Source organism: Spodoptera frugiperda, chromosome 7, assembly GCF_023101765.2.
Source record: "Spodoptera frugiperda isolate SF20-4 chromosome 7, AGI-APGP_CSIRO_Sfru_2.0, whole genome shotgun sequence".
Classification (NCBI taxonomy): domain Eukaryota; kingdom Metazoa; phylum Arthropoda; class Insecta; order Lepidoptera; family Noctuidae; genus Spodoptera; species Spodoptera frugiperda.
Genome location: NC_064218.1, coordinates 7,492,705 through 7,506,318, shown reverse-complemented (window position 1 = coordinate 7,506,318; position 13,614 = coordinate 7,492,705). Strand labels below are relative to the sequence as shown.

Sequence of the window (13,614 nt, the reverse complement as noted above, 5' to 3'; positions counted from 1 at the left end):
TTCCAGAAGAAACTTTTTTTTTTTTATTGTTAAATGGGCCGACGTTTGGCCGCTATCTCGCCTAATCTAAGGTTTACTACAGCTGTTTGGTTGTTATGGTTCAATGCATTGTATTAGGGATTGGATTAACCGCATGACTAACTATAAAAATATTTTCTCATGTAAGCCAGTCTCCGATATTGTGGCAACCGGTGCCATATGTCGTCAGCCTGACAAATTGGGTTCACCTTAAAATATACGACTTCGTTCGTTCCCGACAGCTTTATTACATTTCAGCGTTAAGACTACTCCAAATGGGGTTCTGTTAAATTAAAACAAAATAATGATTGATACCTTTTACGGTGACAGTGTATAAATGAGAAAAGTAAGCCTAGAGATAAATTAAGCTTGGTGTTTACATGCTCAGCTGTGACGCAATCGCATGCCTCCGCGTTGATTGCAAGACGGGAGAGAAATAACTTGACAATTCTTATCCCCTTATCTTTTTCTTTTAAGTATAAAGAGCTTGCTTCCTTGTTTATCCGGGAATAACAGAAAAAGTTTGTAGCACCTGCATTCTTTGCGCAGGTTGTGAAACTGGAATTAGAGAAAAGAAACCACCCAAAACATAAATGTGAAAGGATGCCAAGTTCGATAATATTGGAATGCTTCGCCTATAAAAGAAGTGAGATCTAAATAAGTACCAAGTTCCATACACAGACCTCAGTTAAAAATGATATAACAAGTTGGCAAGTTTTCACACACTTTGTTATAAACCTACTAAACGCAATGAGTCAAGTATATAATTTTCTATTAAAACTTGCCAAGTTATATCATTTTTAACTGAGGTCTGTGTATGGAACTTGGTACTTTTTAGATCTCACTTCTTTTATAGGCGAAGCATTCCAATATTATCGAACTTGGCATCCTTTCACATTTATGTTTTGGGTGGGATTTCATTTATTTTTGTAAGGTTTTTCTTTTTTTCTTATTTTTCTTTACTTTGACTAAATACAAACCTTCGTAACGAATTTTAGGTCGGTACGACCATTGGAAGATATAGATATTTTTTTTGTTTTAGTTCCTTAGGGGTATGAATTTACACCTTCATTATTTTTAAAACCGACTCACACTTGGCCATTTTCAGATTTTTTCCTTTACCTTGACCTAAAGACCTACCTCCATGCCAAATTTCAAGTCAATACGACTATTGGAAGTGGTCTAGGTTTTTGATGAGTGAGTGAGTCAGTCAGTGAGTGTATAGTAAAAATAGCGATTTTCTGACGTCAATATCTCAAGATCTACAATAGGTACATTAATGAAATTTTGTATTTTAGATAAGTAAGTAGATCTCGATAGATACTAGAAATTTCATATGCGTAGATAAAATAGATTTTGAGTTATAGGTGGGTCGAACTTGGCCCGAAATGGTTCGTGTAATATAACCCACGGCCGGTGTGTCGGTTTTTTTGCTCGAACTTGGCGGACACACTGCCGTGTGTCTAGATTGCTATCGGTCGACGCCTTCTCCTGTTCCGAAGTACATATCATAAAATCGTAGTGGTATGTTTCTTGCACACATTTTTAGTTTTATCTGTTCAACAATATAGTTCAACACCAATTAAGTGGTTTTCTTTCCACTGTAGAATTCTCAATTTCATACAATATTGTATGTTCACCATATCACAACATTAAGTCAACCAATATGACCGTTGTGATAAAGCATAAATATTTATTAACTGCTGCCCTAAGCCACGTGGTGCAATAAAGCGTTCAGATTAAAGATTACAATCGTGCATAAGTAGCAAGTTGCGAGTCTATCGCCCACCCACATTCCTTTCAGTCCAGCCATTCCTCCCTGTTTACTTCAAAAACTCGCAGTGACAAGTGGCTGACATCATGTTTCGTTTTTTCTTTCTTTTTCCACCTTTTTTTATGTGGAATCGTGAGCGGCTTTGACGGACAGTTGTAGATCTTTATTGAATTTCTATCTCTGTCAGGGGTACTTGGTTTGGTAGTTTATTTTTAACCAAAATGTGGAAATGTCGCTTAGCAAGAGTAGAAGAGTAGTATCTTCGTACAAAATCTTCTTAAAATATATTACTTTTTCCTCAACGGTACGTTTTCTATTATTACCTTATGTGGTTTTTACTTACCTCAGCCACATCTTATTTAAGTTGTATCGTGTTTAGCTTTTAAACGAAAACTACAATCGATAAACATTAAACACTAAATAATTCAATCATGTTAATTATGTTTCCCGGTGTTAGAAAGCCGTAGGGATATGAAATGAATCAACTATATCTTATAACCAGTTGCGTAGAAATCTTGTTCGCGTAGGCGCGGGCAATGTTGCTTCATCGGTGGATAACTTCGTGAATGGGATAGCACACGGGATAGATAGACATAAGACAAAACTAAATTGGGTATTACCGGACTTTTCGTTTTAGCCGACCACTTCGGAACTACTTACTAAAGAAAGATACGAGTTATTGTATTAGATTGGAAGAAAGGAAGTTCTTTTGTCTATTTATATAGCACTCAGATGAGAATTTGGTGTTTATGCGTCGTTATAGACGTCTTTCGACAACAACCATTCAAAACAGGCGGCTCTCGATTTCGTAAATACATAGTCCCTTTATATTCCAAAGGGCGATTCTAACAATGCTTATTTAAAGAACCATATTTCTTTAGAGTTTAAACCAGTAATAAATTCGCCTTTAAACATATCATCGGTTCGTTGAATCAGATTAGCGATCCCATATGGTGTAATCTTATTTTTCTTGCTCTCATTCCATGCAAGGCTTCGTGATATCGAATCTTGGTATTGATGAGTATTTTTGGACCATGCCAGATGTGTTTTAACTTATGAAACAATGAAGAAATTGATTAGTTAAGTGGGTAATACACATTACTTATTTTTAGCTTAGGAAATAAGTCCTATAAATTTGTTTCATTACAATCTCATAGAAAGCGCTAAGCAGTTATTGCAAATAGAAGTTTTATATCTCCACCCACTGCTCAATATGATAGGTTCATTACTAATGCAGTTCAATAATACTTGTATCCGTCAAGTACGTTTCTCTTTGCGATCGTCGCACGCGTCATTTGAGTATCCGAAGCCCTTAGAAAGTTCATCGCACCCATCGGACGCTCTCAGATAACTAATGTGAGAAAACACATTCCCCGAATGGAACTTATGACAGTTATGATAATATTGAGCCGCTCCACTAATTACAATTACATTGAGGAGCGCTCAAGTACTCTTTATATGTCCTATGATATTTATTTTCATTGGAAGAAGGGTTAAGTTAGGAATATGTTTAAGGCAAATAAATAACCGAGAAAGTTACAATGGGACTTTGTCAGTAGGAGTTAAGTAGATATCAAAGAAACTTGGGAACGTCGACTATAAATTACCGGAGGTACGTTATCACTTCATAATTTACATGGTAACTAATCGAGGAAGTTTTGGGTGCCTCAAAAAGCCGAGGTCGATCAAAAATCGTTATTTTAATATTGAAAACGTTATATTCGTCTAGATTGCTTTTAGGCGTAAAATAAGTACACAGTATTGATAAGCTAGGCAACTGATGAAAGTAATTGTTAGGTTTTGAAGTTGATTGGGGTGTTAATGGTCGTTAGAACCTTGAAACAAAAGTGGAAAAATACAATGATTATAAGGTATTAGTGGCTAGACTAGTAGTACGACACTTTTACCACGGTAAGCTTTAAAATAATAAATCTGACCGGACAAAGTATTATTGGGTTCTTATAGTCCAACTCTTATGAATCCGGGAAATCGTAAGAACCTCGTTGCCAACTGCTTCTTGATATAAAATCATGTTGCATCTGAAATTGGTGAGTTTAATGAAAGCTATCTAATTACTAACTTTGCATCAGTAATATTTATTGCTGCTGTCGCTACCACTCAACACATACAATAATAATGTAGCTATCATATCCATAAAGTAGTCAATTCTGCCGCCAATTGCTCGACGCGGCAAGATGGTGCAATCGGCCAGGGTGGCAACACTGACCCTAATTCGAAATAGATCGGCGGAATACATTTATGGGCTGAATTAATCACTTTATTGGCCACAATGACCGGCATTGATGACAATGCGAGTGGGTTGGCCCCAGGATCGGCCGGGCTCGATCGCCTCGAAAGTAGAGCGTATATTGACCCATACATTGTGTTCATCTAAATGACACGCCGCAGATTCAAAATAGAGTCGTTATTAGATTGGGAATGGGCTGTATAAAACATTAGCGGTACATTATTATTGCAATATCACGTGGCAAAGTGCCCAATATGAACCCAGTTTTCCGAGAGTAGTTAGTTATAAGGTACAACTAGTTCAGCTGAGCATGACCGCAACGTAACTAAAAACACTAAATGACCAAATTGAGCTTTAACATCATCATTGAAATTATACTGTGTCGATCAACAACTAATTGTGGTGAGGGATCAAAGCTTCGTAATAGATGTTTCGTGATGACGTCATTTTTGGTTGTAACTGATCCGGAATGTCACCCATTTAAACAATGACCGATCCATTTCGATGGGTTTGCCGGACCATCGCGTTGTTTTGTTTGTCGTTAAAAAGCTCCAGGAAGCGATTGTTAGGCTGATATTTGAGAGATGTTCGTTCGCTTAATTGAGATATAACGTGCCGATCCGCCATTTCTAAGATGTCATTTAACAAATGGCTAGTTAGGTTTAATACAGACGCCGCTTTGACCTCGGTTAATGCAGTAGTAGGCACATCTCCGCCAACAGAATGAGTCACAATCGCACAAGACGGCACAGACTACAGTGATGATTCAATCGCGCTATTCTTGCGACGCGAAACGGTCACCAGTGATAGCTTTATGCACAAGTATGTTGTAACAAACTAAATTGTATCATAGCCAATCAATAACAAATAGGCCAACGCCGATTAACGGTATAGGGAAAAGTTAGAAGGCTTTGCGTGTTTTAGCTAGATAGTTTAAAATAAACTTCTAACTTTGTTATTGTAGAATAGAACTAACTTTGATTTCTAGAGGCAAAACTAGCGATAAAGAGCAGTAACATAAATATTGCCTACAATTTGTTGGTGGAACAGTTTCTAAGGACTTTTTATAACCAAATTGTAGGTGTCGTGACAAAAAAGGCCCATAATTTTAGTCCGGCCGGCAAGCGGTCACGAAGATCGCTCGTCTAGATCGCCACAAAACATAACACAAAAAATACGCCGCTATGTTTGAAGCAAAAAACGTCTATGAATATAAACGACCTATGCACACAGATGGATAGATAGATTAGTCATTGTTCGATAACGTTACCGATGGCGCCCATATCGTGACAACAAGCATCTGTTTCAATAGTGAAAAGATATCTTCAGCACGCGTATAAAAATGTATCAACATTAATTACTTGTGCAACGTCGTTCAAATAGAATTTTAAAACTGTAAAGGATGCACGTATCTGTGTGACGAGACGAACGAAACTGAAGTTTGTTAAACGTAGGTATTGTAAAAACATTCGCTTTATGAACGTCGTTACAGAAAAATAATAGCACCGAGCCAGCTACACTTTTATTATAAAAGGAATCCGAATAATGGGAACGTGATTTTTTGCTATTATTTTATAGCATTTGAAGGTCTTTGTTGTCTGCTTTATTTCAAAATCGTTTATGTAAAGAAGACAATTTATATCGATAGCAACTTCGATTCGTAGTACTTAAGAAAATGTAAGCTTTTCTTTGTATTTGTTTGAATCTAATTAGATCGGCGGATCGTCGATGAAATTAGATTTATGAGATGTAAGATATTTTAAAGATTCAACATGATTACATGACCTATAAAAACGGATTAGACAGTAACAATGAGTACACAGAAATGATCTCTCATCGGTTATCGACACGAGTCAATCCTCAACGAAACAACATTCTTAATTGAAACAAACATGACTAGGAAATGCACTAGCTTGGATCGAAAAACTCCACTTGAAAACTGGGCCACCTAAAAATACGTACCGATAGATACCTCCGGTGACTCAATCGCGGCAAGAAATTCCTAAATGAGTGGCAAAACGCAAATGACCATAACTGGGTCAAGCAGGTCTGAGACGAGAGTCAGACAGGCGATAACCAATCTTTACTGTTCCTGGTTAAAATGTAAATCAGTTAGTTCACTAATGGAAACTGTTTTAACGAACCAAACGGGGAAAAGTTTAGGCAGAAAATAGTCGGTAAGTCGGACGGTTCGGCCGTAAGTGAGCCAATTACGTTATGTAGTCTATTATGTGGTCGTGAAGGTTATTATGCAAAATAGCGTGCAACCAAGTCTTTGAATATATGGAACAAATGGTTCTCGAGTAAAATTGAGACCTGTCTTGTGTTTGATATTAGTGGTCGTAGTAGCTTGGTAATCGTGCTATTCCCAGATACTTACTAGTTTACAGTTTGTCTTTTCTTTTATAGTTAGAAATCTTGTCCTGACAATAGTAAACAAAGCCAAACAATTGATAATTCAGGTTGGTGCAGCCGTTCTGTAGTTATGAGCAAACATATGTTTGGATATTTTTTTTCTTCAATCATATAATACAAGTTCTAATTAACCATGTATCTGACATACCATGTTTCGTCAGTAAAGTGCGAGTCACAATAGCAATTTTTTTGCCATACATCTGTCACGGTATGAATAATACTATGGACTCTGTCTATTTATAGAAAATGTGCCTACTGTTCTTATGTCATATTGCCTAAGTTTGAAACAAGTGAATGTAGGACACACTAAGTGTGAAAATTATGATTAATAAGACGAAAGTGTTACATGTTAGGCTTGTTTTCAGTTCTACGAGATGTTTCTAAACATCGCATGCATGATATTTGGGCAACTAAGCATTGAGATTGTTACTATATTAATTATTTTTATAGACTTACTTATTCCTCATTGTATGATCACTTAGCTTTCTTTTAAGATTTCAGATTTTACTGAGAAATATAAAACTAATAAATGTGCTTTTTATTAACTACTCGGATATGATTTAACTTTTATTTGTGTATTCACCTATGACCCAAAATTGATATATTCCCACAAAAACAACACACTATCTTGTATGAATTGCAAAGTAAATGTCACATTTATTCAGCAATAAAACGGGCAGGCGTGACTGGTGTCGAGGTGCGAGGTGCGTTCATTTTGTTTTGTTTGATTAAAATTCCGAGAAACGACAGCCACTATAAATGTCAACATTGAAGCACATAATGTCAGTGCTATCGTCACTTTCTCTAGTACTATTAATAATAATAATAAACTCGAAGATTAATGAATATTATTCAACTTACAAAAAAATATTTGATACATAATAATAGTATAATTCATAGCATAGCACACATAATTTACGAGAGTTCTTTATATATATTTTTTTTTATTTAATAAGTCGGTAAACTAGCTGAGGGATCAACTGATGGTAAGCAATCGGCGCCGCCCGTGGACACCCGAAACACCAAACCCTTTCGGGTTAGGAATTTAAGGGTTGTTGGAAATTCGGGGGTTGGGAAGATTGGGAATTGCTATTGTTATTAAATTAATATTGTGTGACAAGCATGATTATAAACTACATACGGTGCAATTTTCCGTAACTAGCTAAATATCCAATGATGCATTATGCAATAACTAGGCAAGGCAAACTCCTTTGTTGTAGAATAATAATTTTAGATAGATTAAAGCCGGTGATTCCGACTGCTTAAGACTTAAACCCGTTGAAGAACCTCGTGAATCCTTGTTCAACCCTATCATTTTCTAGGAGATTCGTCAATTACACTTTGAAAATCATAAAATTATGTTGCTATTGTTAGCTTAAGTCTACTTTCCCTGACAACTATTTGCCCGTTTAAATAGTTTTTACGCAACAATCCTTAGTGATCTATCCAACGCAATAAAATCGAGGTTTTATATTTCTCAGTCACGATCATTTTGCAATATTTACCAGTAATAGGGTTGAGTGCCAAGAAAATATTAGATTGACGAGTAAGATACCGATTTCATCACATTTCGCATACCGCATTAGAAAGAAAATGTCTTAAATTTTCATTATAATTAGTCTCAAAAGCAATTTGAATAATTAAGTACCTATATAAACGTTTATTGAAGACAGTTTAATTGAAATGAGCTTATAAATAGTGAAGGAATAATAGCGAATATACACGGAATACTAAAGAATATCTAGGTAACTACTAGTATTGATGCAATTTCTATTTGCATGAAAATAGGTGAATGGTTCCGAGAATGAAACGGTGTCGGTTCTAAGAAAAAAATGTGATTTTGTTTGGATAGGACTGTCCACGTTGCCAAGTGTCATAGATGTATAAATCTCATTGTTTTACCAGCTGTCCTGTCCTGATTTCACTTCGTGGGAACATTTTACCCTGCACATATGATAATTCGATACAAATACACAATTTTGGAGTAATTTTCTACCATTAATTACCAGAACGATTTATGAAATTCAAGTCAAAATAGTTACTAGAAAAAATTGCGATTCTTTCTCATATACAATTCTCATTTGCAATGTTTGAAGGTAACTAGAATATTTTTATGCATGCGACCTATTTCACTGAGCACTGACATTTAAACAACACATGGCGCGCAATATGTATTCAGATATTTCAGGTGAGGTCAACGACCGCAGGATATGGTTGTGACGAGGTTATAGTGTTGCGCTTTGCTCATTCACTTTAATGTGCTGCATGCACGAAATAGTGAATTTTGTGAAGTAATATTAAACTGATGTTTATAGAAATAATGCATAGTTTACTTATGTACCTATGTTTATACATATACTGATGCATTTGGTAACGTTTTAGTTTGCTTTGATGAGATAAATAGGACCTAGTTATACGCTATGTGTTAAGAGTTAGAAGATAAAGTTCAACCAAATTCTTAACTTAAATAACTAGCAGTTTTTAATACTGAATTAGCCTTTTTATTGAAGGGGGAAAAATTGTTCAATGAGTTCCCCCGCTTTGGGCGAGGCGAGAGAGTGTTAGACTCTTATTGACTAAAACCATTCTGTTCCTACTCCTGCTTTTCAGGCTGGAGTCCCGGTAATCCGCTAGGAAGTTCGCAGCTCAATGATCTAGCCTAGCTAAGCTATTCATTGGCAAAAACGCCTCTCGATTACGTTCAATCGAAGCTAGGACTTAGCTGCCAAGTTCCTAGTAGCATTAAATTATTAAGTGGTTAATGATTAAATAAAACAACAACATTCGTGGGAAATATTCCCCTCATAATTCATTATGACATTATGTATCCACACCAATACACATGGGATCGTGTGGGGGATTACAGATTAGACATCGGAGAAGTCCCGACCACAAAATCCAAACATTGGGAATGTTTAAGGGTTTCTTTGTTAGCAGTCTTTGGCTAGCTCTCAGCTGCGGACTGCCTAGCGGGTTTACCGGGGCTCCGGCTTAAAGTAGGAGTAGGAACGGGGTGGTTTTAATAAGTAAGAGTCTGATACTTCGCCTTGCCTCGTCCCAAGGCGGAAGAAGTCATTGGATGATTTCCACCCTTAAAAAAGCTTTTGGCCAGCAGTGACCACTTAACTATAGGCTGATGATGTGTGTGATGTGATGTGAAGGATTTTTACTTTCTGCATACTTATTTAATTTTTTTTTATTGGTGATGGAAAAGGGTTTTTGTTCTGTCATGGATGCGTTTATAGACAATTAATTTCACATGCACATCAAGATTTTTAGATTACGTAATGGCCCATTAGTTACTCCTTAGTGCGTCACTCGCACTTGTTTCTTGATGATTTTAGGATAGATGGGAACTCTTACATAAGACGATAATAACTGTTAGGTATTGTATTTAATGATAATAAGGATTACATTTAAGATATTTTTGCTCAATTTAGCTATCTACTATCTACTTAAATTCTACACAAAACAATTTTACGATAATGCACTAAGTGATTTTTTAACACAGATACGCAACATGTAATGGGTCTTGTACATCGCAATATAAATGTCACATTTTTACGACCTATTTTTCAAATAACACTGACATAGATTTCTAAATATCAGTTTGCGTGTGATTTTTTCGCGAACGTCAGGTAAAAATGTGACAGATTGATTCTAGAAGCTAGTAGAGATCTATATACTGCAAAAGTTAGCTACAAACATTCATATTTTATTTTTAACAAAAATACAATTGTATGCATCTTCTCACCACATGTTATATCTAGCCATAAAATATTTTATTAACTAAGTAAGTACCTATTAATAAACAAATAATCATGAGTACTATAACAATAAAAAAGTTATTAATGTTGTCTATCAGTTGCACCATGTGTATGTTTAAAGCCCATTCGCTACAAAACAACAAAAATGACAGACACAAGTATTATGTATTTATGTCTGTCATTTTAATGTGATTTGGTTTTCATGTGTAGGGCTTCAGTAACTCAAACTGAACATGTTAAATAGTTAAATATAATATCTGCTTATTATGTGTACATTGTAGTGTACACACATTGTACCTATTCTGTATTTACAAATGCTAGCAGTAGACAATTTTATTATCTATAAAAATGCTTGCAATTTTTTGACATAACTGGCTGAATAAGTTTATGTCTTTGTAACATTATTTTTTTAATAATTTCTTGTCTATGTATGCCAAGGCATTGGTTCAGCTGTTCTTGATTTTAATAAAAACGATTATAGAAATATATTATTAAGTATTAAACTAATTCATAATAGTTAAAATTATTTCCGGTCATTGTTTATTATGATAATACAGTATTAAAGGAATATTTAATGAATTAGGTTGATATACCTAATTCATTAATTTCCCTTTTTAGTTTATGTTTTGGTAAGGAAAAATATATTTTAATAATTTTCCTCAATTTGTTATCGAACATTTATTAATAAGGTCAAACGATTAATCTGTTTATGATTTAATAGGAAATACCCAAATGGTAGTTATATTTATACACTTTGATTTTTATAGACCATAAGTGAACTATCATGGGCCATTACTGATGACTGATTATGGTTTAATGAGTTTTATGTGTAAGTTTATATATAAAAGTAAGTTCGTACATTAAAAATACCTATAAAAACTTTTTTTCTAAAATAGTAACTAAGTAGGATAACTACTATAAGAGGAAAAAATAAATTAACTTGACTATTCACATAAGTAGGTACGTAACTACAAGAAAATTAATAATATAAGTTAGGTAGCCTAATAGTTCAATTTTCCTCAAATTGTATTGTATAGGTTTCTATATAATTATTGAATATATAATTCAATTAGATAGGTAGGTAATCTTGTTCTTTATTCTTGTCTTAAAAATAATATAACTACTTAGATAGTAATACTAATGTATTTTTCAAACCTCTGATTAGGATGAATCAGGCCCTCAGGCTGCCAGTACAGCTATAATAATACTAAGTATAAAAAATATTATGTGTATGAGGTACAAGGTATACTTAAAAGATTTGGAGTTCTGGGATATTAAAGTGGTAATTTTATCAATTCTTATGAAGAAATTGTTTGTATATAAATTGATAACACAAAACAGATTTCATGATAAGATTATAGAATGTAACTATTAGAATTCTGGTTAGTATAAGATGTCTTAGAATTTCGTGACTAATAAAAGAACAAATGCTATTCATAATAAAATTATTATTAATTATAGCAAGATTAATAATGTCAGGTGACTACATGCTAATTCTTAGATATTATTACACCAACTTGTAGGTTTTAAGTTACAAAACTTATACAAGTCACTCAATTCTTTAATTCCTATGTCAATTTATTTAAAAGTAAAAAAAAATAGTGTTACTTTTTTATTTACTTGCTTCATTTGGGGCAACGTGTAGGTGAGGAAGGCAAGCACGAAGTTACAAGACAGGTTATAGATAAGTTTACTTAACTGTAAATACTTGTGTTCTTGTCACGATAACTATACCGGGCCCTTTCTCAATAACAACTCATGTACGACACTGGAGCATTGATTTCAAGTGACCCGTTCACTAAGAAAATGTTTATATTCATATTATTACGAGAATATGCCGCACGAGTCATGTTTATGCAAATAAGATCACAAAGAAAGTCTTCAGCAAATATTAACAGAGTATTTTAACCCTCCATCACGAGACATTACTCCCAAACATTAAGATACTCCTCGACGGAGTTCTGGACTTCTTATGACTAAAACCTGTAGATTTATTAAAGTTAATAACTTAGAAAATGTTATTCAAAGTAGCTTACCTTGTACTTCGTTTGTTTTAGCGCCAAAAAAATAAAATAAACAATATTTTAATTCATAAACAAAACACTACATAAAACGACAGTCACACACCAATCCACAATCCAGTCAACTCAACAGCACGATTCCCAAACTTGACCCATCCCGAGTCCCGGAGAGTGATACTTGCCAAAAAATAAAACTAATTTATCTGTTCTTACCAGTCACGAAAATACTTTTGTCATTGTAAATAACGTGAATTTTCATTAAAAATATTATAAATGCACGAAATAGATAATATTTTTCTTTTAATATCGTTAGATTTTTATTTCATACTATTTTTTATTAAATTACAAATTATGTAAATACGATTAACGTCATCTGTTATCTGTGTTTATTATTTATATATAATTTGATTTAACGCCATCTCTCCACCAAAATTTTAACTATCGTATAAGAACATAGGGACATCTGTTGGATAATTTTGGTACTACAATTTGTTTACAACGCCATCTGTTGATGATCTACAAACCGAAATTATAATGACATCTAGTGGTGAGTAGGAGCAACAATTTATTAGCGCCATCTAGTAGCGAGTAGCTGTATGATTAATTGTATTAATGATCACAAGATGGCAGTGTAGTCTGTGCTTAGATTGATTGAAGAAACTAAATGGAATTTAATAATATAAAGAAAATTCATAAAACAAATAATTTGATAAAATAAATCTGTAGTAGTTTTAACAAAGCTGTTTAATAGGCGGCATACACAGAACACAGTATAAACGTAGATAAAGAAATAAAGACTTATTCTTAATCATCCTTACAGTGTAGGGTAGTCAGTCAGCTTTATCAAAGGAAGCCAATTCTACCGTATATCAAGACTTTGGAATCTAGTAAAAAGAACTGCTAGGTGGTAAATTAGGTTGTTTTCATATATATTGAACAAAGACGTACTTTTAGATATTCATCGAAAGCCCCAGGTATTCAGTGGCAACCATACTGGATTTCTGTGTCTAAGAAATACAGATCATTATCTACATTCTTCTTGACAAGCACGCCAAAACCTTCCAAAAATGTTTGCAATAAACTCCTCGTTTAGCAGGTGAAGATTATAGTTTAAAAGGAACTCTAAGGAACAAGTTATCTAAGGGCAGTACTGCCAGTATCCAGTCTTAGATTCTGTACCATGTGTAGTTCCTTAAGTCAGCTTGTACGACATCCACAGGAGGCGTAGGCAGAGGTGGATTAAATCTAGAGAGCGATCTAGCCAGGCACAAAGTAGGCGCCCATAGTTTTTTTTTTTGACACCACCTTTCTCTCTTTTAGCAGTTAGATAGGTACGTGCTGCTCGCGGCACCCTTCTGCAGCCTGGCGACC

General features: G+C 34.5%; 1 protein-coding gene across 5 annotated transcripts in view; it reads right to left on the bottom strand.

Annotated features, from left to right (window-relative positions):
* LOC118265744 (dystroglycan 1) overlaps positions 1 to 12,427 on the bottom strand; it is a 75,262-nt gene extending 62,835 nt beyond the window's left edge. For 4 of the 5 annotated variants that reach the window (XM_050694717.1, XM_035578850.2, XM_035578852.2 and 1 more), the window contains exon 1: positions 12,259 to 12,426. The gene's annotated coding sequence lies outside the window, so the exon portion shown is untranslated. Of the gene's footprint in view, positions 1 to 12,258 lie in introns of all 5 variants that reach the window. The other variant, XM_050694714.1, reaches the window with a different exon arrangement.
* Positions 12,428 to 13,614: the final 1,187 nt, after the last annotated feature.